Genomic DNA, 27,330 nt, shown 5'->3' on the forward strand with positions numbered 1-27,330 from the left:
GTAGAAAGTGAATGTCTTCCAGAAAGGTCTGCCCATAAAACAAAAGCAAAATGTTACCAAATATTTCCAAACAAAGAAAAAAAGTTACAACCTAGAAGTTGAAGATGATGCAAGATATGAAATAATAGCATAAACATGAATTAGAAAAAAAGCTCAAGATTGAGGTGACAGAACTCCAGAAAATATTAGACGTAAAGGAAATGCCATTTCAGAAAGGAAAGTTAACCTGGAAAGCACACAGAGTGAACAAACTCAACAGATACTTCCTTAAAAGATGCAGAAGATAAAAGAAGAAAAACATTTAAAATCAAAAGGAGAAAGGGATTTGAAGACTTGAGAGAAAGTGACACATATAGAAACTAGGCAGTCATGATCCCAACACAATATAATGGAAGCCCCTCAAAGAAGAATACTAAAATGAGGAAATAGAATAATTACAAAATCACAATTCTAGAAAAACTTTCTGATAAGAAAAGGATTCAAACTTATACACTGAAAAGGTGTAATGTGTACCTGAGAAAATAAATTCAGAATTATTAAAACTGACATGTATTCTAGTAAAATTATTGGATTTGTAAAACCACTGGGCATTCAAGAGAAAGAAAATCAAAGGGAGCCTGGGGGCCTCAGTCGGTTGAGCATCAGACCCTTGATTTCAGTTCAGGTCATGATCTCTCGGTGGTGAGATTAAGCCCTGCCTTGGGCCTGTGCTGACTGTGGACCCTGCTTAAGATTCTCTCTCTCTCTCTCTCTCTCTCTCTCTGTCTCTGCCCCATCCACGTCCCCGACTGTGCATGCACTCTCTCTCTCCCTCTCTCTCAGAAAGAGAAAAGAAGAGAGAAGAGAGAAAAGAAAAGAAAAGAGGAAAAAGAAAAGAAGAAAAGAAAAAAGAAAAGAAAAGAAAAAAGAAAAAGAAAAAGAAAATCACTTATGTGAGCCAGTTACTGATAAGATTAACAAAATCAGACTGTCATTAGATTTTCTTACGGCATCAGTTCATGACAGAAGACAAAGGAATATTAGGATACTTAGGTAAGATAGCTAAAATACTACAAGATAGCTAAGAAAAGACAAAGTGAATGAAAGATTTAATATCCAGGCAAATTGACTTTTACATGTAAAGACCACAGATACGCTGGCATTTCATGAAACTTAAAAATATTTCTCCCATGAGCTGTCCTTGGCAATCAATTAGAAAATAAGCTTCAGGGCACCTGGCTGGCTCAGTAGGTTAAGCATCGACTCTTATTTTTTTTTTAAGTTTAATTAGATTTTTTTCAAAGTTTATTTATTTATTTTGAGAGAGGGAGAGAGCGTGCACATGCGTATGAGTGTGGGGAGGGGCAGAGAAAGAGCTAGAGAGAGAATCCCAAGCAGGCTCTGGGTTATCAGCATGGAGCCCAGTGTGGGGTTTGATCAAGCGTCCACCTCTTGATTTCAGCCTAAATCATGATCGAGCCCCACATGGGGCTTTGCTCTGACAGCACTGAACCTGTTTGAGATTCTCTCTCTCCTCTCTCTCTCTGCCCCTCCCCTGCTTGCTCTCTCTTGCTCTCAAAATAAATAAATTTAAAAAAAAAAAAAAGAAGAAAAGCTTCAGACAACCAAAAAAAATGTAAAAACATCAATGTAAAAACTAGTTGTAAACACTAGAGAATTGAAACTATAGAACCGAAATTCGTAAGGTAGAGATTACAGTAACTGAGAGCTGTATGTGTGTGCAGGATAAATGTAAATGACATGGAGAGAATGAATGAATTGTGTGCAAAAAGCATATATATTTTAAACTGTTTTTAGTAATCTTATCATTGGTGGCAGTCCTGACACCTTATTTTGAGCATAGTTTATGTATTTATAATTCTACCATGTCTGGCATATTAAGAATTATTATGAGGAGCGCCTGAGTGGCTCAGTTAGTTAAGTGTCTGACTTCAGCTCAAGTCATGATCTTATATTTCATGAGTTTGAGCCCCACTTCGGGCTCTGTGCTGACAGCTCAGAATCTGGAGTCTGCTTCTGATTCTGTGTCTCCCTCTCTCTCTGCCCCACCCCTACTCACACTCTGTCTCTGTCTCTGTCTCTGTCTCTCTCTCTCAAAAATAAATAAACATTAAAATAAAAGAATAGTTATGCTGAAGGAACAAGTAGCTACAGTTGTAGGGATAAAAGAGGTTAGATAAACATGCTATAGTCTAGAATTCTAAGTGGAAATATCAATATGAAAAATGATGTGTTTTGTCTTAAAAAGGAGGAAGATGTTTATAATTCAGAATTCTATGTGGATGTATATGTGCATATTTGCACACATGTTTTCAGAATTCAACTTTAAATTCAGAATTTTAAGGTGTTTCCTTCATCGAAAAGGACTAGAAACAATGAGTAACCAACCCAGTAGCCATGAGCATTGCATGCCCAGTGTTCATTTCACGGGGGCTTTTTCGAGGAACGGCTGTCTGCAAGTCTGGGGCAGGAAACGTACAAGTTGAGGAGCCTGGGGCATGTTATCATCACAGGTAACAGGACACTCTCCAGAGTTTATGGAAAGAAATGTGGGAGCCTACTTGAGAAGTGTCTTATTGGCCGAATGTGAGACAAATTAAGCACCAATAAGGAAAATAACAGCAGTAGGCAGAAACACATCATAGATGTTAAATACATGAGTTCATAATCACACACACATGCATGACAACACCTGTGCACGGACACACACACACACACACACACACACACACACCAAACAGACAAAGGAAAAAGTACTAATGGGTCCCTTGGAAGGATATTAGGAAACCAATCATTTGAAAAAGTGTAATAAAGAGATAGAATCAAGAATTTTTCTGCATTTCCTTTACAACAGATAGCCATTGGGAAACCAAATAGAAAGTGTAAAGTTTCTCTTTGTAAAATGCCCCCAAAGAAAAAAGTGTTCTTTGGTAGCCGTTACCATAAGAACAAAGCCTAATAAAACACTTCTTCAAATCTTCAGGTCTTAAAGTAGCAATTATCTAGTCTCTTGGATCTGTGGATGTGCCAAGTGTTGGCTGACATACATAGGTTGGACTCAGCTGAGTACTCAACCTCAAGCTACAGATCTGGTTCTCCATGGCTGTTCTACCTGTATCCATTCTGGGGCCCGGGATGAAGGGGTGATTGACACTGGGATTGAGGGGAAGTTTTTCTCATGGTGATGGCCAAAGCCCAATATGGAAAATGGAACCACAGAAGCCTCTTAAAACATAGGCTTGAAACTGTCACATGGTCAATTCCACCCACATACCATTGGTCAAAGCAAGCAACAAGTCTAAGGTTAAGGTCAAGAGGCAGAAAATGTGCTCTGACTTTGATACGCCAAGGCAAGGTGCTATATGGACACAGGAACGGGTGAAGAAGTGGAAAAATAAGCTTCCTCAGATGTCGTCGGAATATTATTTTTTCAATGAGGATGGGTTAAAGGATCTAGGTATTGATGTCAATACTGGCAACATCATGGAAAGAGATGGTCTGACATTGCACACCTCTTGTTGAAGGATGAATACCGCCCATGAAGTGATCTTGCCTCCTCTCTCCCAAATTAGCCACGTTTGATACGATTAACTGTCTGGATGTCATAAGCAATTTACAGGAAATGTAGGATGAAGTAGAACCTGTTAACTTATATTGTGAGAATGCAGCTGGCAAAATCCAGACTGTGAAAAATTCTCGACAAAAGATGATCAAACTTCTTCGGTAGCTAGATTGAAAGACTGACCATATGATTCTTTTTGTATAACATTCTTAAAATGAAAGATTAGGTAGAAGAGATTAGTGATTGCCAGGGTTTAATGATAGGCAGGAGAGGAGGTGTCTGTGAGTATAATAGGATAATTTGTGGGATATTTGAAAGGTTGGAACAGTTCTGTGTCTTGATAGCTCTAACGGTCACAAAAAATCAACCCATGTAATAAAATTGTGTACAACTATAGGAACATGTGCACGTGCACACACACACACACACACACACACACAAATGGGTACATTTAAAATGGGTAAAATTCAGGGGTGCCTGGGTGGCTCAGTTGGTTGAGCATCCGACTTTGGCTCAGGTCATGATCTCGAGGTTCGTGAGTTCGAGCCCCAGGTCAGGCTCCCTGCTGTTAGCCTGCCAGCACGGAGCCCGCTTCAGATCCTCTGTCCCTCTCTCTCTGCCCCTCCCCTGCTTGCGCTCTCTCAAAAAATAAGTACATATTTAAAAAATAAGTAAATAAAACTGGTAACATTCAGATAAATTCTGTAGATTGAGCCGATGTCAGTATCTAGTTTGATATCATACTGAAGTTATGCAAGACGTTATCGTTGGGTGAACGCTACATCGGTACTATTTTCTGCAACATGCTATTGATCTATAATTATTTCAGAATAAAAAGCTAAGAGGGAAAAAAAAACCCAATAGTACTCAGAGATACACACTGGGTGATAAAATTATAAATCAGAGTAAGAAATTGAGTAAGAAAAGTCAGGAAAGTTGTTCCTTTTGAGTGAGAGAGAGGGCTGTGAGTGGGTGGTGGTACGTGAAAGGCTCCGGTGGGCCTGGAAATATCAATTTCTCAAGACATTGGTGAGTATTACAAAGGTATTCATCATATAATAATTTGTTAAGCTGCACGTTTATTTTATGCAGTTTTCTGTACTTGCATTATGTTTATCAACAAAATATTTTAAGTTAAAAATAATTAGAATGAAACCACCTGGAACTGTGATTATGTGAATACAGGGGAGTAATCACAACACAGTAAATGCTGTGGCTACTTTCTGAGTCAAAGAAAGAACAAGTCAGGAAGTAGGAAAATACTGTCAGCTTGGGAGAGAGGTAGTTATGCAAAGGCAACATTATCTAGCAGAGAGTATTGCCTTGGAAGTCTGCCAATCATGGGAGAAAGTAGAGAGCAAAACAGAACAGTAGCTCAAGTAGAGGACTTTGACAATCCTTAACAGTTATGTAGCATGGAAGGAAGTAGAGTTCACAAAAAGACTAATGAGTGCAGCCAGAGTCAGAAGTGCCAGAATGTAATAGTACTGTGGATCCCAAGAGAACGAAGTAGTAGCTCTTCTCTATCAGGCCCCAAATTGATTTTCTGGGATCATCTTCTCAGAGAAGGAATGCCCATACAGTGGTGCAGTTTGTATACTGCACAACTCTAGGGAGGGCATCCTCTGTGAATGAAGCCCTGAGACTGAAGACATATACATTCCGTCTGACCTCCACACCTCTATGATACTCAGGGCTTATGGGATTCTTTTCACTTCTCAGCACAATGTATTATTTGCACAGATGTTCACTCTGTCGTGAATACACTTTTATTCTTCCCGCAAATCACCTTGCTTGGAGTCTAATAGCAAATTTATACTACTCTGTGAAAATTTTGCAGAAATCTACCAAACTCACTTGGACTGAATAAATTTCCCTGTAGTGGTCACATGGTCTGTCGGGAAATAATAATCTCCACATTCTTCATATGTTCTTTGCATATTTGTCTTGATCTGAGGTTGAGAACTTCTTGAACACAAAGGCTATGTCTTCATATCAATAACTCCCACAATTGGCACATCAAGGTTCAACAAGTGTTTGTTGAATAGATGAATGAATGAATAGACAAGACCCGCCTCTAGATATGACTCTGTACATCGTAACGTAACAGTCTTTTGAATAAAATCTCAACAAGACGATATTTTTGAGCCATTTCCTCTGTTATTTATTCTGTAAAATCAGGAAAGTAGACCTTACATAAAATATTCTAGCCCAACCAATATGCAAGTAGGATTGAGAAGATTGATAAGCAATAAAAGCCCCATGATCTTTCTCCTGTAGAGGTTAAATCAAAGTCAGAAACTTTCTTTGGTGGCTTTAGAAAAAAAGTCCTTCAGATACAATATGTTAAATGATTGTCTGCTTCTAGAACCTAAGGTACACAATGATGGGACCAGAATCCTTGAAGCCAGATAGCACAGTCATGGATGCCCAACACTGTGGTTTTTCTTGTAGTTGTCTTCTCTTAATACCCCTTTTTCTCCCTTTAGGTGCGTTAATACTATTCTTGGTGCCATAGTTTTAATAAATGAATAGAACTAATATCAAAGGTAGACATCTCAAAGGAAAAGTCATCAGCTATGCATTTACCGGGAGTTTGTTAGGTTGATGATTTGACGTTACCAATTCCCCTAAAATGGGTTTGAGGATTTCTTATTCCTTCTTGGGGTATTCCCCTCAATGGACCCAAAACGTCCAAGTGGTTGCACTTGACTTGCTCATTCCTTAGACTTCCAAGTAATTTCTTTGAAGCAGAGAGATCCACTGGGGCAAAAAGTTAAATTAAAAAGCAAAAACAAAAGTTGTTTTGAAAAGCTATTCTTTCAATGACCTGCCGAGTGCTAATGGGGGCGGGGGGATGCTGGGAGGAAGATGGGAAGAGGGGATTGAATAGGTCTTTGAGTGGGAAGTAGACAGTTGAAGAAGTGGTTCTTCCTCTGGGGGTACTCCAAGAAGACTTCTTTTTTTTTTTTTTTTAATTTTTTTAACGTTTATTTATTTTTGAGACAAAGAGAGACAAAGCATGAACGGGGGAGGGTCAGAGAGAGAGGGAGACACAGAATCTGAAGCAGGCTCCAGGCTCGGAGTGGTCAGCTCAGAGCCTGTCGCGGGGCTTGAACTCACAGACTGTAAGATCATGACCCAAGCTGAAGTCGGACGCTCAACCGACTGAGCCACCCAGGCGCCCCTCTCCAAGAAGACTTCTGAGCCAAGCACTGGTCATGGCATTTGAAGCATGACCTGTGCCTCCTGGAAATCTCTTCAGTGACCCTTGAAGGCTGTGCATCCACAGCTAAACTCATAAACTTCCTCCCTCATATCACCTATTCAATATTCTCTATCTCAATGAACGTCACCGACCGACTGCCCTTCTCCCAAGCCAGAATTGGGGTGTGGGTGCAGTTAACTTTCCCTCTTTCTCTGCCTCACAGACATAACAAAGTCTTCAGGCATGCTGTCTCTTGACTCTGTGCTTTCCTTCGTATGGTCTTCTGTCCCAGGCATGGTTCTCTTGCGTCCTCTTCAGCTCCCAGCAGTACTAGATGGCCCGGCTCACATTTCCTACCTTCAATTTCATGCACTTCTGTGCTCACTGTTAATCCATTCCATTGCAATAATTTGCTAATGACTACTCACCTCTCCTGTGAAGCCCATGTCTTTTGTGCAGTGACGTTCTTCAGATCAAGAACCAGGTATAGTGACCTTTGTATGCCAGCAACTCAGCATGGATTCATACACACAACGACCACTCAGTAAATGTGTGTAATGATTGAGATTCAGTAAATGATTTTACACTCTTATTTGTAGTTCTCTGCTTGATTTCCAAGCATGGTTGGCCATGGAACAGCACAGGGCTGAACAGCACAAATCCACTCATAAGCGAATTTTTTTTAATATAAATACAGTACAGTACTATAAATGTATTTACTCTTCCTCATGGTTGTTTTTACAAACATTTTTCTATACCTTACTTTATTGTAAGGCTACTGTGTATAATACATATACAAAACATGTGCCCATCAATTGCTTTTGTTATTGGTAAGACATCCAGCCAACAGAGGACTATTAGTAGTTGAGTTTTTCAGCAATTGCAAGTTATACACGGATTTTTGACTCTGCATGGTGTCAGTACCCTGAGCCTCCACGTGGTTCAAAGGTCAATTGTATCGACACTTTTTTCCTCAAAGAATTACTCCTAAATTCTTGTGTTTTTCTTGCTATTTTCAATTCCAGACAGATTACTGCCAGGCTTCCAAGACGATGTGCATATAACTGCCCAAACTATGCATGTTTCGCTAAAAATTAATTTATTTGTTTTTTACAGTCCAAACTTTGCCTCAGTCTATCAGTGATGACATATGATTTAAGTATGCATTTAAAACATTAGTATTTGTTACCATTTATGGTAAATACTGGCTCTCCTCAATTTTTCATGCTTTAGGACTTTCAGGAAAACGTAACACCTCTTTGGACACATGAGAACCGTTGATAGTGAAAAGGTGCCCGATTAAAACTGCTCAACCGTCCCCCAACTTGAATGGGAAATGGACACAGAAACAATTGCCCTTTCCTGGTGCTGTGTGAATTTTCCCATGTACGATGCACCTGTAGATTTTTGGCAATAAGCTTTGTGGGAAGACACCCAACTCTAGAGTCAGCATTTTGTCTCTGTTTCCTTTGGTGAGTTTTGCCATATTTGCAGCCAACGTGTCTGAACTGCTGTGCCGTAACTGCAGAGGAAAGGCAAAAGTGTGAATTCTTACCAGCGCTGTGCAACTGCTCTCCTGTGAGCAGAGCTGAAAGCAGTAGTCAAGATGTATAGGGAAATTATGCCAGATTCATTTACAGAAAGCGTTTGTGTTGAACTACCAGGTTCCTGTTGTGTCAGCAATTTCCGATTGCATTTATTTGTTACTACAGTACTCGGCGAGAGTGCAATCCTATTAAACCTGTACAATACATTACATGAAATTGTAATCATTTTCTGTTTTATAAAATAAAAATAACTGTGAAATTTATACAATTGCGGAGTCATGAGTCAAAATGAAAAGACAGAAAACCTTGAAGTCAAGCTTTTTTTTTTTTTTTAAATTTCAGACCATTGGCTCAGCTTGTATTTTTCCATAAACCAACAACCTGAAAGTTAATTATTTTAAAACAATAAGCTATTGCCATTGCTCAGTGTTATATTTTGCATGATGTTATTATCTTTAACAATGAGATTAAAGTCTTTAAAAAAATATTTTTAATGTTTTTATTTATTTTTGAGACAGAGAGAAACAGAGCCTGAGCAGGGGAGGGACAGGGAGAGAGGGAAACACAGAATCTGAAGCAGACTCCAGGCTCTGAGCTGTCAGCACAGAGCCTGACACGGGGCTCGAACTCACGGTCTGTGAGATCATGACCTGAGCTGAAGTTGGACGCTTAACCGACTGAGCCACCCAGGCGCCCCTGAGATTAAAGTTTATTTTTTTTTATTTATTTTTTTTTAATTTTTTTTTTTCAACGTTTATTTATTTTTGGGACAGAGAGAGACAGAGCATGAATGGGGGAGGGGCAGAGAGAGAGGGAGACACAGAATCGGAAACAGGCTCCAGGCTCTGAGCCATCAGCCCAGAGCCTGATGCGGGGCTCGAACTCCCGGACCGCGAGATCGTGACCTGGCTGAAGTCGGACGCTTAACCGACTGCGCCACCCAGGTGCCCCTGAGATTAAAGTTTAAATGAAATCATCTTTGATACTAATTGTTATTAGTTCCAAAGCCAATTGCTGCCTGTTCTTGCCACGTTCTGGAGCAGGTCCTGATCGGCTGTGGTTCTGATCCACTGATAGAGGTCCATACCCATCGGTGAGTGGGGGTGTCTAATTAGTGTTATTATCTCAGAACTACCAAGTATACCTGTTGCAGCAAGTGCAGGGTCCTATGTGTCACCAAAGCTACAATACCCTCCCCCATGTCCCAACAATGTGACACAACCTATGGGGGCCAAGGCTTCTAGCTGATTTCCTGCTTTGTGCCCCATGTTCACCTCTGAGACTAGAGTCCCTCCCTAGCACTGACTCACTTCCTAGCTAAGGAAGAGTTCAGGGTTCAATCCTTGTGCTAAGACTTCATAACTAAGGGATTTGGGGCGAAGTAGCTAACCTCCCTGAGACGTCATAACTTCACCATTAAGATGGAATAATAGGAACTCCTCGGTTTCATTTTATACAGGCTAGATATATGGATTGTGCACAGTGTGTGTGCTGAGAATTAAGTGAGATGTGGACAAGAATGTGTCGTTTCTAGTAGGTGATATGTGCTGGGTTCGTGGTTAGTAGTCTTATGGAGATGATTGGTATTGCTGATCAAGGACAGTAAGACAATGCTGCCCCCAAACATGCCCTATTGCCTTATTGGTTATCTGGAGCTGAAGCCATTTGGGGAAAGAATGCAGGGAGAGGGTGTCTTTGAACTTCTCTTCCCTGCCCACAGAGAGATCCTCCAAAGGGACCATAATCGCCATAGCTCATATCCCTGGAAGCTTCATTGGCCGGAGAAGATTGGGGCTAATAACAGGAGAGGAGAATGGGAGTTGACACCACATCTAGACCAACCTTGTCAGAAGCTGTCATAGATTTAATCTGTTCTTCTAAGTACCATTCACCCTTCCTGAAGATCACTCTCTCCTAAGAGATCTGCATCTGCCTTCCCTTTCCCTTCCCAGTATTTAATCCTTGACTGTAAACCACCTTGGGAAGTTACCCATTTTTCCCTGGGTATCCCTGCACATATACAGGAGGTTAATAAACTTCTGTTTGTTTTTCCCTTACTGTCTGTCTTTTATTACAGGGGTCTCAATAAAGGACTCAGAAGGGTAGAGGGGGAATTAGTTTTCCTCCCTTACATTGATATCATTACCATTATTACCAGTCTCCTCCTGTGTTCTTCTATGTTCTTTTTAAAAAAAAATTTTTTTTAGTGTTTATTTATTTGTGAGAGAGAGACATACAGAGCCTGAGCGGGGGGGGGGGGGGGGGGGGGAGAGAAAGAGCAGAGAGAGAGAGACAAGAGAGAGAGAGAGAGAGAGAGAGAGAGAGAGAGAGAATCCAAAACAGGCTCCAGACTTTGAGCTGTCAGCACAGAGCCTGATGAGGGGTTCAAACTAGGAAACAGCGAGATCATGACCTGAGCTGAAGTTAGACGCTCAACCTACTAAGCCACCCAGGCAGCCTCCCTTTTTATATATAGTTTTTCCATGTTCTTATTTTTTCTAGTCATTGGCAGTGGTCTCATTCTAAACAGTATTGATAGTTCAGAAAAATTGTATTTCTATTACAATAGAACCTCTATTTCCTATAAATTTTTGCCATTTATTTCTGGCTCCTCTCGTATATAAGTCAGACGGAAGGAATGCAAAGTGGAACTTGAGGATACAGATAGCTTCTTATGAAATTAAATATATTCTTATCATGTGATCCAGCCATTGTGTTCCTTGGTATTTATCCATCTGAGTTAAAGCTTGTGTCCCTCAAAAACCTGCACATAAATATTTATGGCAGCTTTATTAAAAATTGCAAACCTTGAAAGCAACAAGATGTCCTAATAAGTGAGTAGATAAAAGACTGTGGTATATCCTTATAATGGAAAATTATTCAGCGATAAAAAAAATGAGCCATGGAGCTATAAAAAGACTTGGAGGAAATATAAGTGCCTATTGCTAAGTGAAAAAAGCCAATCTGAAAATATTGCATACTTTATGATTCCAAATACGTGACTACAGAAAAGGCAAAAATATGGAGGCAGTAAGAATAGCAGTGGTTACTGGGGTGAAGGGGTTGGAGACCTGAATAGTAGAGCATAGGGGATTATTAAGGCAGTGTTATTCTGTATGAGGCTGAAAAGGTGAATACATGTCATTATGTACTTGTCAAAGATCTATAAAACGTACAAAACAAAGTGTGAATCCTATTGTGAACTGTGGAATTTAGTCAACAACAACGTACCAATCTTGGTTCCTCAATTGTACAAAGGTACCATACCAATGTTAGATGTTACAAACAGGAGAACCTGGAGGGAGGGGTGAAGGGGTAGATGAGGACTCTCTGTCCTTTCAGCGGAGAGGATTGATTGGTAGTCCTGCCGGAAGTAAGTGACGAACAGGCCAAAATAATGCTCCAGAAGCTCAGAAACATAAACTTCCTTTAGCATCACAGCCTACAAATGTAGGGCAAGATCCATATGCTAAAAACCTCAACAGGGTGGCTGCCTGCTGAAATAAAATATTGAAGTAGGATCCAGAGTCATACTAACACAGTAGCTAAAATGTCCAGAATGCAATAAAAATCAGCTGTCATACAAAGAATCAACACGATTCCAATAGGAATAAGATAAGGCAATCAACTGATACAAATACTGACTATCAATCAGATGTTGGAATTATCTGACAAGCACTTTGGAGCAGCTGTCATGAATATGTTTGTTTAATTTAAATCCACGTTAGTTAACATATAGTGTAATAATGATTTCAATAATAGAATTTAGTGATTCATCACTTACATATAACACCCAGTGCTCATCCCAACAAGTGCTCTCCTTAGTGCCCATCACCCATCTAGCCTTTCCCCCTATCCAACACCCCACCAGCAACCCTCAGTTTCTTCTCTGTGTTTAAGAATGTCTCACAGGGGTGCCTGGGTGTCTCAGGTGGTTGAGTGTCCAACTTCGGCTCAGGTCATGATCTCACAGTTCGTGAGTTTGAGCCCCGCGTCGGGCTCTATGCTGACAACTCAGAGCCTGGAGCCTGCTTCGGATTTAGTGTCTCCCTCTCTCTCGGACCTTCCCCCGTTCATGCTCTGTCTCTCTCTGTCTCAAAAATAAACGTTAAAAAAAATTTTTTTAAAGTCATAAACATGTTTGAACCACTAATTACAAATTACCTTGAAACAAATGAAAAACTGAGAAAGAAACTTAGCAAAGAAATTGAAATGATTAAAAACAATCCATTGGAAATTATAAAACTAAAAGAAAATAAATAAATACAAGAACAAATTAAAAACCCAAAACTTCGCTAAATGGTCTCAACAGGAAAAGATATACATGAGAAGGGTGGAATTAGCGAATTCCATAGAATTCACCCAATTTCAACAACAGAGGTAAAGTAGACTTGGAAAAAAACAAAACAAACAAACAAAAAAACCAACCATGGACAGAGCCTCAGAAGCCTGTGGAACAACAATGTAAGAGCCAACACTTGCATTTGTACCAGCAGATCCTTAAAGGAGGGAAGAAAAAGATTGGGGGATTAAAGAGTCTTTGAAGAAACAATGGCTGAAAACTTCCCAAATTTGGCAAAGGATACAACATTCAGATCCAAGAAACTGAGCAAACTATAAACAGATTAACCCCAAAGAAATTGAAACAAAGACACATTGTGATTAATGTTTTGAAAACTACAGATAAAGGCAAAATTTCTTGAAAGCAGCCAGAGGAAAAATGGGTCATTACCTCCAGGAAATCTATCAGGTTTCGCATGCCCAACCACAGAGGCCAAAAGGAAGGAGCACAGTATTTTGCCAAGTGTTGAAAAAAAAAAAAATAACTGTCAGGTATGAATTCTATATCTGGAAAAACTATCATTCAAGGAGAAAGAGGAAATGAAGACAAAAACAAAAAGGATTTGTCTCTAACAGATCACCCTTAAAGATCGGCTAGAGTAAATTCTTCAGAGAAGAAATGGTCAAGGAAGGTGTCTTGAAACATCTGGAAGGAAGAAGCAGTAATGACTGAAACAGAAATTTCAACATGACCTAATTTCTAAAACAATTATATTTGCAAAAGGAAAAAGGAAGTGGGTCTAAATGAACGCGAGGTTCACACACTTTCAGGGGTAGTAAAATGTTGATTCCAATAGACCTTGGTGGTTCGTACATATACTGGGGCTCCTGGGTGGCTGTTGGTTAAGTGTTGGACTCTTCATTTCAGCTCAGGTCACGATCTCTTGTTTCATGAGTTCGAGGTCCATGAGTTCTGTGCTGGCAGCACAGAGCCTGCTTGGGATTCTCTTTCTCTGCCTCCTTCTCTGCCCCTCCCTTGTTCATTCTATCTCTCTTTCTCTGTCATAATAAATAAATAAAACTTAAAAAAAAAGTCATACGTGCACTTTGTAATACCCAGTCAACCACCATGAAAACTATGCAGAGATACACTCAAAAACACTCCACAGGCTTACCCTGTTTGACTGGGCTTTGCTTTATCGTGTTTTGCAGATACTGTGTGTTTTTCAAATCAAAGATCTGTGGCAACCCTCCATGGAGCAAGTCTTTGGTGCCATTCTTCCAATAGCATTTGCTCACTTCATGGCTCTGTGTCACATGTTGGTAATTCTCACAATATTCTGAATCTTTCCATTATTATAGTTATCTGTAATCAATGATTATGATTTGCTGAAAACTTAGATGATAGCACATATTTTAATAATGAAGCTCTTTTTTTTAGTTTATTTATTTGTTTTGAGAGAGAGAGAGAGAGGGAACTAAAGGGGGAGGGGCAGAGAAAAAGGAACCAAAGATCTGAAGGGGGCTCTGTGCTAACAGCACAGAGCTTGATGAGGAGCTCGAACTCATGAGCTGTGAGATCATGACCTGAGCTGAAGTCAGACGTTTAACTGACTGAGCCATCCAGGCACCCCTAGCAATGAAGTATTTTTTAATCAAGGTATACTTATTGTTTTTCTATGTTTTATTTTATTGTTTATATCTCTTGATTTTTTATTGGTCCTAATTAAAAAGAAATAGAGATATGAACCTCCATTTCTTCTTTTAAAAAAAATTTTTTTTACGTTTACTTATTTTTGAGACAGAGAGAGACAGAGCATGAATGGGGGAGGGGCAGAGAGAGAGGGAGACACAGAATCTGAAGTAGGCTCCAGGCTCCAAGCCATCAGCCCAGAGCCCGACTCGGGGCTCGAACTCACGGACTGCGAGATTGTGACCTGAGCTGAAGTCGGACGCTCAACCGACTGAGCCACCCAGGGGCCCCTATTCCTTCTATATTTTTCAAAGCGTTGTAAGTTTCATCTGAAAATAAAATACAGCATTTCATAAAATACTTTTTGAATGTCTAAAATATAATTATTTCCTCAGTAAATTCACTTGTAACTCTTAGGATAAATGATCTGGCCTAGAGTCATTTTGGGGAAATAAATGTCAAAGAAAAGCAAATTTAATTTAATAAACTTATCTCATTTTTTAATGAGGTACAGTGGTCATACAATATTACATTAGTTTCAAGTGTGCAATATGGTGATTCGACAACTCTACATGTTATGATGTGTTCACAAGTGTAATTACGTTCTGCTTGCAACACCACACTATCACAATATCACAGACTATATTCCCTATGCCATATCTTTCATTCCATGACTTACTGATTCCATAACTGGAAGCCTGTACCTCCCACTCCCCTGTACATTGTTTTGTTTTAGACCTGATGCTATGTCACACTTAATAGACTACAGTATAGTGAAAACATACATTTTATATGCATTGGGAAACCCAAAAATATATTTGATTCTCTTTATTGCAGTGTTCACTTTATTGCAATGGTCTGTAATTGGACCTACAGTGTCTCTGAGGTATGCCTATATGTAAATCAAGATGGAATCCAGAAACCTGTTTAAATAATTAAATACCAACAGATACACAACAGATACGCAACAATAAATACTAACAGATACACAAGAAAAACATGAGCACAAAGAGGAGAAAACAAAAGAAGAAACACACAATAAAATGGCAGATGTAACCACAAACATATCAATAATTACCTGAAAATGCAAATGGTCTAAACACCAATCAAAAGACAAATTGGCAGGGGCGCCTGGGTGGCGCAGTCGGTTAAGCGTCCGACTTCAGCCAGGTCACGATCTCGCGGTCCGTGAGTTCGAGCCCTGCATCAGGCTCTGGGCTGATGGCTCAGAGCCTGGAACCTGTTTCCAACTCTGTGTCTCCCTCTCTCTGCCCCTCCCCCGTTCATGCTCTGTCTCTCTCTGTCCCAAAAATGAATAAACGTTGAAAAAAAAAATTTATATAAAAAAAAAAAAAAAGACAAATTGGCAGAGTGGATTAAAAAAAAAAAAAAAAGGTACAACTGTATGCTTCTTACAAGAAAACCACATCAAATTCAATGATGTATGTGGGTTGGAAGTGAATTCAAAAACTTAGAAGAAATGGACCAATTCCTTAAAAACCACAGACTATCAAAACTCAGCCAAAATGAAGTAGGCAATCTGCATATTCCTATAACCACCAAATAACTAGAATTTGTAATTATAAAGCTCCTAAAAAAAGAAAACTCCAGGCCCAGATGGTTTTCAGTAGCAAAATATTAGCAAACTGACTCCAACTATGTATAAAAAAGAATTATATAGCATGACCAAGTGGAATTTATTCCAAGTATGCAAAACTAACTCAATATTTGAAAATCAACTTATGAAATCCATTATCTCAACAAAGCTAAAGAAGAAAAATCATATTATCATAAAAATTGATGCAGAGAAAGCATTTGACAAAATCAAATACCAAGTCATATATAACTCTCAAGTTAGGAACAGAGAATTACTTCAAACAGATAAAGCACATCTACAAAAGAACCTACACTTAACATTATATTTAATCATACTTAATGGTGAAAAGTGGAATGTTTTTTCCCCTAAGATCAGGAGCAAGTCAAGGATGCTCATTCTAACTTCTTTTACTCAACATAGTAGTAGAAGGTTCTAATCAGCAGAACAAGGCAAGAGAAATCAATAAAAGGAATGGACATTGGAAAGGAAGGAATAAAACTAACTCAGTTTGTAGCTGATGTGATAGTGACATAAAAAATCTGAAGGAACACACACACGCGTGCACACACACAAACACACACCTCTAAGAAATAAGTGAGTTCAGTAAGGTTGTAAGATTCAAGACACACACACATACACACACACACACACACGCCAATTGCATTTCTGTATAACATCAATGAACATATAAAAACACTTTATTTTTTAATTTTTTTAAACATTTATTTGTTTTTGAGAGACAGAGAGAGACAGAGCATGAGTGGGGGAGGAGCAGAGAGAGAGGGAGACACAGAATCCGAAACAGGCTCCAGGCTCTGAGCTGTCAGCCCAGAGCCCAACCTGGGGCTCGAACTCGCAAACCGTGAGATCATGACCTGAGCCGAAGCTGAACGCTCAATCGACTGAGCCACCCAGGTGCCCCCAAAATATCAGTTTTTATTACTTTCATTCAAGATTAAACTGGATGTACAATAAGGCATGAAAAACTAAAAGCCATAAAGAAGTAAAGTTAAATATACTTCATCTTTATCATCAGTCAATTCAGCATCTAGCTATTTGTTGAAAAGAAATGAACAGATGTCCACAAGAAACTTAAAGATTACTAATATTAAAGGTTACTAAGTAGTGGCCGTAACCAAAACAGTGTAATCTTGGTGGAGGAAAGACACACTGATCAATGAAACACAATCGCGTAGCCAGAAATTATGGTTCGTAAATGCACTCAACTGATTTTGCAAAAGGTTCAGAGAGGGAAAGGTAGCTCTGAAGATGATGTTGAAGCAACTGGATATCCAGAGACCAAAGCAAACACACAGAACACCCTCTATTTAAACTTCCCATCTTATGCAAAAGTCATCTCAGAATGGACCACAGAAATTAATGTAAAAGATGACTCTGAAACTTTGGGGGAAAATAAGAGAAAATATTCGGGAGTTAAGTCTAGGCAAAGAGTTCTCAAATTTGACATTCAAAGTGTAGTCCAAAAAAGGAAAAATGATACATAAAACCTCATCAAACTTTTGCTCTGTAAAAGCCCATGTGGAAAGGTTAAAAAACAAGATCCCACAGTGCCTGGGTGGTTCAGTCAGTTAAGCAAAGGACTCTTGATTTCTGCTCGGGTCATGATTTCTGTATCTGTGAGATTGAGCCTTGAATCAGACTCTGTACTGACAGCGGGGAGCCTGCTTGGGATTCTCTCTCCCTCTCTCTCTCTCTCTGCCCCTCCCCCACTTGCCTTCACATAGGTGCTTTCTCTCTCTCTCTCTCTCTCTCTCTCACACACACACACACACACACAAAGTAAATAAACATTTAAAAAAAAAAGCTTCCAAGTGGGAAAAAAAATCTGCAAACCACTCATGCAACTGAAAGATGATAGAATATGCCACTTTAATATATGTACTTTTTGACCTAAGGATTATTTTGAGCTAAAGGCACTTAAAAAACAGCAGATGCAGAAAGGACATTCTGATTTCCACTCTTCGTCCTGAAAACAGGAGATAAACACATCCATGCGAAAGTGTCCTTTTTGTCCTAGAAAGAAAGTAACATTCTTATCATCAAGGAGGAGGAATGGAGACTGAGAGAATTCTATAGGAACAGACCTTGTGAACATAATTCTCATTGTCTGCTAGTTTTCTCACATCGTTCAGTTCCTTTTTCACAAGCTGCCTCCCTTCGTTCAACCGAAAAAGTCTGTATTTTTCACCATTTCTCTGGGTCTTTGTTTCCTTATGAGGGCTTCTGTGCCATGTAAAATTTACATAAATCTGTCTGCCTTTTTCCTGCCAATCAGTCTCATGTCAGGCCTGGCCAAAAAACCCTAAAAGGGTAAAGGTAAAATTCCTTTCCCCTACAAAACAAAGAATTAGTATCTAGAATACACAAAGAACTCTCATGCACAACGGTTTCACATAAAACTCCAATTAGAAAATGTGTGAAAGACACGAAACGTCATTTTGCTGAAGATATCAAATAATCACATGCAAAGATGTTCAACATCATTAGCCATTCAGGAAATGCAAATCAAAACCACAATAATCTATAACTACATACTTATCAAAATGGCTAACACACACACACACACACACACATATATATATATATATATACACGTGTATATATATATATATATATGTGTGTATATATACATATATATGCATATATATATACTCATATATATGTATACACACATTATAATATATTTGGGGGAAGACATAGAGAAACTGGTTCACCTATACATTCATTGATGGTGAGAACATACAATGAAACACTCGGAAAAGTTTAACACTTTCTTAAAAACTAACCATGCAACTACCATACGACTTAACAATTGCACTCCTGAGCATGTATCCCAGAGGAAAAATAAAATTATGTGTACACAAAAACCTGTACACAAACGTTCAGAGAATCTTTAATTTGTGAAAGCCAAAACCTGGAAGCCACCAAAATACCTTTCAAGAGACGTATTGTTTGGGGTGCCTGGGTGGCTCAGTCGGTTGAGCGTCTGACTCTTGATTTCTGCTTAGGTTGTGATCTCTAGGTTGAGCTCTGCATTGGACTCTCTGCTGACAGCATGAAGCCTGCTTGGGATTCTCTCTCTCCCCTTCCCTGGCACACGCTCTCTCTCTCTCTGTCTCTCTCTCTTTCAAAAATAAATAAACTTTAAAAAAAAATATTAAAGGGACGTATGGTTAAACCAACTATGGAGCATACCTTCCGTGGATTTCTACTAGGAGCTATTGATAGATGCAAAGCTTTGGGCGAATCACCAGAATTGAAACAAGCCAGTCCTATCATGGTAGTAAAACCACAAACCCACAGGGACAGTATCCATTAACAGTAGAATGGGTACATTGAGCTCTACATATACAATGAAATACTCTATGACTCTTTGAATTGGATGGACTATTGAAAACACAACAGCTTGAATGAATGCCACTAAAAAGTACTCAACAAAAAAGCCAGTCAGGTGTATTGCCCGATTCCATTTGCACAAAGTTCAAGTAAGGGCCAGAGGACTCCATGGTGTTAGAATGAAGGAGAGTGATTACTTTTGGGAAGGAGGGGTGGCACTGGCTAAGATGGGTAGAAGAGGGTTATCTGTGGGCTGATGACGTTCTATTTCTTAATATAGGTGGTGGATTAAATGGGCATGGTCCCACGCAGTGAGTGGCATCCTCCTCTCTTGTATTCCTTCCTCAGAAACCTTCCATGATTCCCCATTAATGGAAGAATACCATTTAAACTCAATAAAGGGGCATATAAGTCTTTTTGTTCTCTGATCCAGAGTCTTTTAACCAATCACTCCTCTTGCCCTGCACCCCGCATTTACTCATTTTCACGAACATTTGCTGAGTGCTCAGTTGGTACAGGGCACTGTGTTCAGTGTCAGGCATACATTTTGGAGCAACATAAACATCTTTCCCTCTCCTGCAGTGTTTATTGTTCCATAGAGAAGACATAACCTGAAATAGTTAATTATATTTGATAAGGCTGAGAGTTCTATGAGAGAAGAAACATAGGATCTTATGTGCACATAAAGAGGAAACATCTAAAGAAAGCAGAAAAGACTTCATGGGAATAAGGTTGGTCTTGATAAAAGGATTAATAGATATTCACCAGACCTGATGCTGTGTGTGTGTGTGTGTGTGTGTGTGAGAGAGAGAGAGAGAGAGAGAGAGAGAGAGAGGACAGAGATCTTAACTAGTCACTGATTTCTTTATTGTGAGATGGTCTCATTGGGCAGAATTAAAATAGAATAGAATAGAATAGAATAGAATGGAATAGAATAGAATAGAAGCCATAGAAACAAAGATTTAATATTTTTAAATGAACTATTTCTAATCAATTAAAGCTTTCTGAAATGAGAGGAGACAATTGTGTTGAATTCTTAATTACAGTAGCTTTACAAACCAGATGACACATCATATTATTACTCTTCTATGAGGTATCTAAAATAGTCAAAGGCAGAGAAGTAGATAATAGAATGGTGGTTACCAGGGGATGGAGAGAGGTGTCTATGGGGAGTTGTTCAATGGGTATAAAATAGCAGTTCCACAAGATAAGTTCTAGAGATACGCTGCCCAATATAGTGCTTATAGTTAACAATGAGGTGTTGTGTACTTAAAAAATTGTGGAGGATAGATCTTATGTTAAATGCTTTTTACGTACACACACACACACACACACACACACATACACACACACACACCAGAAAACCAAACCAAACCAGAGAGATACAAAGAAGGTGTAGGTGTGTTTATTAATCTGGATTGTGGCAATAGTAATACGAGTATGTGCATATGTCCAAACTTGCCAATTGTATACCTTAATTATAGGTAGTTTTCTGTACAACACTGCATCTCAATAAATCTGGAAAAAATAAAAGATTTCTTTTATATAAAAGCAGAAGAACATTTAAACTTATGAAAGAGGAATCAAAATAAATCCCTTCTAACACCATGATTGCATGTTAATCAGAGACTCTCTGTATTACCTGTTGGTCGTCAGTGACTCATTAAGGTGGCACAATTTCTAAGAATCACATTTAGGTTATGTTTTCTCAATGCATAGCACCCACATGAACACACAGAAAGAGATTAAGGTACTGCTTATATTTCCCATGAAAATTACTTAACAGGAGCTTATTTTTCATGAAAGCCATGACCACATACTAATTCATAATTAAAACAGTTAACCTATGCTTTTTCCTGTAGTATCTACTTTTCCCTCCTTCAGTTTAGAGCTGGCAGCATTTACGATTTGACAAATTATGATACCACACTATTTTTTTTTTAGTTTAATTTATTTATTTTGAGAGGGAGGGAGGGAGCAGCAGAAAGAGAGGAGAGAGAGAACCCCAACAGGCTCTGCACTGTCAGTGTATAGTCTGATGACGGGCTCAAACCCAGGAACCGGGAGACCATGAACTGAGCTGAAGCGAAGTCGAGTTCTTTGGTTAACCGACTGAGTCACCCAGGCGCCCCCATACCATGCTTTTTTAAGGTGATGTGAGTGGTTACAGTCAGGAAATAAGAGAATATCATGAAACCATGCTCTCGTCATGGATTGTGTGGCCACGTTTCTAAACCAAAGTATTTATGCTTTGCTTGTGCCTTTAAATTGCTTTAAGTGAACCTTTTATTAACTAGAGCAGATAATTTGTTTTGCACGTATTTAAATAGTTGGATCCATGCCAGGAAGTGAGTATCTATGAGGCTGGGCCTTGGATTTTGAGCAATCATGAAACTCTTTATTTATTTATTTATTTATTTATTTATTTATTTATTTTTACCCTTTACTGTAACTATCATCCAAATCTGATTCTCTTCCTTTGGCTCTTAACATTTTATTCAACAACCTCTTCCCATAGCATTCCTCTGGAGCCTGAAACTCATGCATTTTGCTACACGGTGCCATTCTACTGCTGTGGTTCGCTCTGTGGATCTGACTGGGACATGTATGGCAGTATTGGCATGTGTGGCTTTTGGGACTGGACTCTCTTCCCCACAGAAGATTCCAAAGAAGCTTGGCCCACAGAACACGCAGGTCAAAGAATTAACCACCAGCATCACATTCTCAGTGCTGTTGCAAAGCTAAAGTGAAGAAAAGAAGGAAGGAAGGAAGGAAGGAAGGAAGGAAGGAAGGAAGGAAGGAAGGAAGGAAGGGAGGAAGGAAGGAAGGAAGGAAGGAAGGAAGGAAGGAAGGAAAGATGGAAGGAAAGATGGAAGGAAAGAAGGAAGGAAGGAAAGATGTTGGGAGACTGAGTTTGGGTTCTCCATTCTGTCCAAGACTGTGTTGCGTCTCTGCTCAAGCAAAACAAACCAAAATTGTTTGATCTGCAATAGCCAAATTCAAGACCAGACTGGTTTGGGGATACAGTCACAATTGAGACAATTACTTCTCTACTTTCCATTGCCAATGTACTACTGGCTTTGGAAGCTGAACACTGGAGCACCAAAACCTTTCTTCAAACATTGTATGGAATATATTTCTAGGTTTTTTCTTTGAATTATAGGAAAATTTCCAATTAGCTGGTAACAGATTTCAATATCTAGATTAAAAAATATATGTCTGGAATTTTTATCTGGCAGATTCTTTTCTTCCTAAGATTCTAAGTACAAAAACAAAATAAGGAACAAGTAAAGAAATCAATATGCATTTTAAATTGTGAAATTCCATTTTCACTAAGCTGTCCTTCTGTATAGCCAATTTAATATTATTGTGATACAAGAAACATAGATCTACCAAAGCAAAATACAGCCTCCTTTTGATATAAAAAGCCTCCTTTTGATATAAAAAGTAATAAAAGATCTGTATGTAAAAGTTATAACTTGGCTTGGCTGATACATTTAAAAGAAGGAAAAAGGGAAGGAAGGAAAAGAGGTAAGGACTGAGGGAAGGGAAGAGAGGTAAAAGGGAGAAAGAGAGGGAAGAGAAGAAAGACTAGGGATAGGAGACAAAAAGGAAAATAAAGTTGACAAAATGACTATTTGAAGCATTATACGAGACCTTGTAAATCAGTGTTAATGTTGACTGTCTTTGGTGTTGTGGTATTAATGACACGTAAGGCAATATAAAGGTGTTAGGTTTGGACTCATAAAGATCTCACATAAAGTTACATTAATTGGCAACATTAGCAACAGGTGTTTTACCTACTAAGTATCTATCTTGCAGCATTAAAACTGTCAGTCTAAATACCCAAATATTTTTCTCCTGTAGTTGACTGTTATACACCAAATAATAATTAGCACTATCCAGGATTGATCTTATTTGGTTATATTTCTTATTTTTTTTATTAATTGTTATGCAAAGCAAGGTGCATGAACATCTGTTTTCCCTATTACTTCTTTTATGTATTTTTAAACACTTAGTCTGGAATGTTAAACCTCATACGGAAGAAATAACATATTAGTATTGAAGGTATTTGCAAACATATATGCTATGAATCATGTGTTAACATGATAATTGTTTCCACACACACATGCCCACAACTCACAACTAGAATTATTAACATAATTTAAGGGAAACTTACCACAAAACTTTAGAGTCATTTTTTAAAGCGCAGTTTTGGGGGGCTAATTGATAAATATATAATACAACAATTAAACTTGTAACTTTCTCTGAATGTTTATAAATGCTAATAGTTTCTTCTTAATTCTTTTAAAGATTGTACCTTTTTTTAAATTTTTTTTAACATTTATTTATTTTTGAGACAGAGAGAGACAGAGCATGAATGGGGGGAGGGTCAGAGAGAGAGGGAGACGCAGAATCTGAAACAAGCCCCAGGCTCTCAGTGGTCAGCACAGAGCCTGACGCCAGGATTGAACTCACGGACTGCGAGATCATGACCTGAGCCAAAATCGGACGCTTAACCAACTGAGCCACCCAGGCGCCCCTAAAGATTGTATTTTTAAGTAATCTCTCCATCCTACATGGGGCTCAAACTTACAACCCCCATATTAAGAGTCCCATGTTCTACTGACTGAGCCAGTCAGGCACCCCTCTATCTTTTTTTTTTTTTTTAAGAATCTCTCCCTAAACTGTTCATACAAAATTGTGACTTTAGAATGTTTATAATCATGGCCCAAAATAATAATAATAATGTAGAAAGGCACTGCATCAGTAACTAACCAAAATTAAAAATATTTGTCCCAGATCGTGAAAGTTAAAAATTTCAGGTTATGAAAGATAGGAGGAAAAGGAAATCTTAGGAAGGGATGTAATGTATTGAAAGAATCTGAAGAAAGCCAGAAACTTTCCCCTTTCCCACATACCTCCCCCCCATTCTTCCCCTTATGTTACTAGAAAAACAAGGAAAGGCCTTTGGGTCACCAAAAAGATCAGTTTTTAAAGAAAAGAAAATTAAAGCAGGCTAACCAATGACATATGAAGGTGCACAGAATAAGCATTCTCGGATGGAACTTGAGCCAAGGACCCTCTGGGTCCAAAATACCAGTTTTACCAAAATACGTATTTGCTTCCTAAAGATACAGGCAATAGAACTCCATTAAGATTTGCAATATTTCATAAACAAATGAGGACCAGCTTTGTAGATACATTATTCAATTACCCAAGAGAAACTTGACATAGTCGTTTTAAAGGTACAATAAAGACTATGTTTGAATTTCTCAGTTACTGAGAGTTTGTGTGCGGATGTGTTTTGCTTTCTGTTTCTCCTCCTCATTTGCAGGATGAGATTATACAAAAGTGAAGGCCAAGAGAAAACCCATTCTTTCCTTTTGGTGATAATGACAGCACAGCTGACTTACATCTTCACATTACATAAATTTTAACTAATTTGGGTGATTAAATTCATCAGTCTTGTCTACACTATATATGGGTGTATTATTTCTAAAGTGAATGGTACACTCAAGTAGCTAACATAACGGACTTTTAGAACTTTTGTTTTCCTCCCCAACCTACTACTCGTCCTAGGCAAGTCCCCGTATTAAAATTTCCTCATATCAGTTATTTCTTTCCATCTTTTCTGTTCACCAGAAAGTGCCCACTTATGTCCTTTAAAACTTTGCGACAAAAAAAAAATCATATAAATCAAAGGAAAGGGGTAGGTATAGTCAGGGAATCTATCCTGAGAAAAGAAGAGTACATGAGGAATGTGATGCTGTATATTTTTGATATCACAGGAAGTCTAGATGTGGCCAGCCAATTGCTCAGAGCTGCTGGGGAGCTTTTCAAAGCTCCAGACCATTTTTTTTTTTTTTTTTTTTTTTTTTTTTTTTTTGCTTCCTCATCGACCATCCTCGACTTGTGGCTTTAGACCTGATGTTCACCAATGAATGCGGCTGCTTCACCCTCACACATCACAGCTGCATTCCAGGCAGGAAGAAGGAGAAATGCTAATGGTAATGGTAAAAAGGTGTATGTGCGTGTGTCTGCCTCTATGTGATTCTGCCTTTTTCGCAGGAAAACATTACTTTTCCAGAAGCTTGACCCAGTTGAGGGCTACCCGTTACATTTACACCTCATTGGGTAGAACGGAGTCACGTGATCATCATACGCTGCAGGGGGAAAGTCAGTTTTTCTTTTTTTTTTTTTTTTTTTCAACGTTTATTTATTTTTGGGACAGAGAGAGACAGAGCATGAACGGGGGAGGGGCAGAGAGAGAGGGAGACACAGAATCGGAAACAAGCTGCAGGCTCTGAGCCATCAGCCCAGAGCCCGACGCGGGGCTCGAACTCACGGACCGCGAGATCGTGACCTGGCTGAAGTCGCACGCTTAACCGACTGCGCCACCCAGGCGCCCCGAAAGTCAGTTTTTCTAACAGAATAAAGTCAGAGTTCTGTAAATAGTGGAGGAAGAAGGAGTGGATTACACGAAATAAACATCAGTGTGCACCCCAGGGATGAGACTGCATCCTAGTGAGTTTCCATCCCTGCCAGCGCTGTGAGTCTTGGGGAAAAGGCAAGTTAGAGGAAGGAAATAGAGTTGAATGAGTGAATGAATGAATGGAAGCATGGGATGCTTCTTGGGACAAAAAATATTATTACTGTTTATAAGTTACCTAGCAAATTTCCGGGATCAAAATAGGCTCTGGATACTTGTTTTAAGTTTTGAACTTTAAACTTTAGAAAAGTGGGTGCTCTTCTAAACCCCACACACACCAGTCCAGTCTTGCAGCCGTCTAAATGTAAATTGCAAGGTCAAGGCAGATGCTCAATTAAAGACACGAAGAGGGAAAGAGTCTGAGTTCCTAACACAATGTTCATGTCATACAAATACACATGCACGTGATAAATGTAGGCAAACCTTATGTGTAAATAGTCTGGGGAGTGATTTTGCAGGGGATAAATTTATGAAATTTTAAATCTCTACCTTTTTAAGCTAAATCTACTAATAACAGAAACGATGACATTAATTTTATTGTATTATTTATTTTTAAATCTAATTTCTTCCTAAGTCACGGTGTGCTTTCAGTAATAATTCTTTACTACCTTCCTACCCATTCTTTTTGTTTTACCATGTACTGGGTTAAAAAAGAATCTGAAATCTCAGAGGAAAAACTGATGGTTACCAGAGGGGAGGCAGGTGGGGGGATGGGTGAAATAGGTGACGGGATTGAGGAGGGCACTTGCCGTGGTGCCACAGGTGTTGTATGGAATTGTTGAATCGCTAAATTGTACACCTGAAACTAATATTACACTCTATGTTAACTAATTGGAATGTAAATAAAAATAAAAATCCAAAATCTATTTTTTTCCATATTTCAACAATTAACTGTAATACTCTTAGATAAGCAATAAGAAATCTTAGTATTACTTATTAAAGCATAGAGTGAAACCCATAGCATATTAATAAATATTGAATCCTGATATTTTAAAATTCAAATTCTTTCTGTCTTCTAAAAATTTAATATGGTTGTAGGAATTATGTATTAATAACCTTAGCACCTTACATTTATCCAAATTCTTCAGTGACTGCTTTTAAAATTATTAAAATTATTAATATATACTTAATATGAAAGATGTGAAGATGTAGGATGTTTACATATTTGTGTATTTTAACCCTAACACAATGTGACATAGTGAATTTATATATTTTGAATAAATATTTCAATTTAATTATCTACAATTCTGAATTCAAGTGGTAATGACCTAAGTGGTAATGACCCAAGGTAAAGACCTTGGTCTTAGAAAAGTTACACGTAGAATAGAATGATTGTTTTGGTCCTCAAAAATTAGTTTATTTTGACTTTTAGCAAGGTACAGACACCTAGCGTCTAATCAAAGGCTCATCGTCAATAACCTAGAAACAGTATGTCTAGGAAGTTAAGACGGTTATGATATAATCATTTATCAGATCTTTATGGAGTGTTTAGGCTTCCTTCTCCCAAACCCAAAACATATAAACCTTGTTGGCAATATTCAAGCCCTAATACACACACTGATAGTATAATGTTTAACATAGGGAAAGACATT

This window comes from Leopardus geoffroyi, chromosome B2 (assembly GCF_018350155.1).
Source record: "Leopardus geoffroyi isolate Oge1 chromosome B2, O.geoffroyi_Oge1_pat1.0, whole genome shotgun sequence".
NCBI lineage: Eukaryota > Metazoa > Chordata > Mammalia > Carnivora > Felidae > Leopardus > Leopardus geoffroyi.